At 48.8% G+C, this 1,007-nt stretch overlaps 1 protein-coding gene across 1 annotated transcript in view; it reads right to left on the bottom strand.

Annotated features, from left to right (window-relative positions):
• The window catches only part of nxph1 (neurexophilin 1), a 40,323-nt gene extending 40,071 nt beyond the window's left edge, over positions 1–252 (bottom strand). The window contains exon 1 of the mRNA XM_017682042.2: positions 1–252. This exon is cut by the window's left edge and continues 199 nt beyond it. The gene's annotated coding sequence lies outside the window, so the exon portion shown is untranslated.
• Positions 253–1,007: the final 755 nt, after the last annotated feature.

Genomic DNA, 1,007 nt, shown 5'->3' with positions numbered 1-1,007 from the left:
GGGGGGGGGGGGACGCACCGGAGCGCGGTTTTTACGCAGGGCGCAGCGCCGTCATGGTCACGCTGTGGTCAAGCTTCAGGCTGCAAGTGAGAGCCGTTAGTTCCCTCTCGGAGAAAAAGAAAAGAGGAAAAACAACAACAAACCGGGTTAGAGCTTTATTTCTCTCTCTCTCTCTCTTTCTCTCTCTTTCTCTCTCTCTCTCGGTCTTTATATCCCGCGCTCCTCTAAGGCGCGTGGAGAGAGAAACCCGGCGCAGCCAACGGGGAGGCGTTGAGGGTTTTTTGTTTTTCCCTCCCACCTATATTGCGACAGACCACGCCCATACGAGCTGGGATTGGCTAGTACGTCATTTGAGAAGGAACTGTTAGCATATCGCAGCGAAAGAAGGAGGATAATATTGACCAATCCGAGCACAGGAGGCATTACTACTAGCCAGTCCCAGCTCAGGAGTCGACAGCATAGCCAATCCCAGTGCAGAAGGAGTGGTTTGCCCGAGTACAGGTGGGAAAAGGAGAGATAACAGGGTGGGACGGAGACAGAGGACCAGAAATGCTTATGCTTTGAAGTGGACTGCATCAAACTTTTAAGTGTTGTATTAGACCAGAAGAAATGACTTCATGATCAAATCATTTTGAGATCTGCCATAAAAGATCTCAGCTGACAAAACTTCACACTTTATTTGTGTGTGAATGAACTCATGAATAAATGCATGTGCAAGGTGGCATCACTTAGATTCCCAAACTATGCATTAACCAGGATTCGCTGTCAGTGCAGAAGGTGACACATGCTGAGTCTGTGTTCTTGTGTTGGGACGATAGATTGCCGTCATCTTTTTCCTCTCCATTTCCTGACAAGCTTGGCCGTTAAGGGGAGGAAAGAAAAAGGGAGTGGAGAGTTGAGGAGAAAAGACAGCATGGCTATGCCTTCATAAATCTGTGGTGGTCTCATTGCAACAGCATAGCGGCGGTCTGAGCATGTCACTATAACTCAGGCAGAAGGGCTGATGG

Source organism: Pygocentrus nattereri, chromosome 27 (genome assembly GCF_015220715.1).
Source record: "Pygocentrus nattereri isolate fPygNat1 chromosome 27, fPygNat1.pri, whole genome shotgun sequence".
NCBI lineage: Eukaryota > Metazoa > Chordata > Actinopteri > Characiformes > Serrasalmidae > Pygocentrus > Pygocentrus nattereri.
The sequence above is the reverse complement of the archived record's forward strand: the minus strand, read 5'-3'. Positions and strand labels throughout refer to the sequence as shown.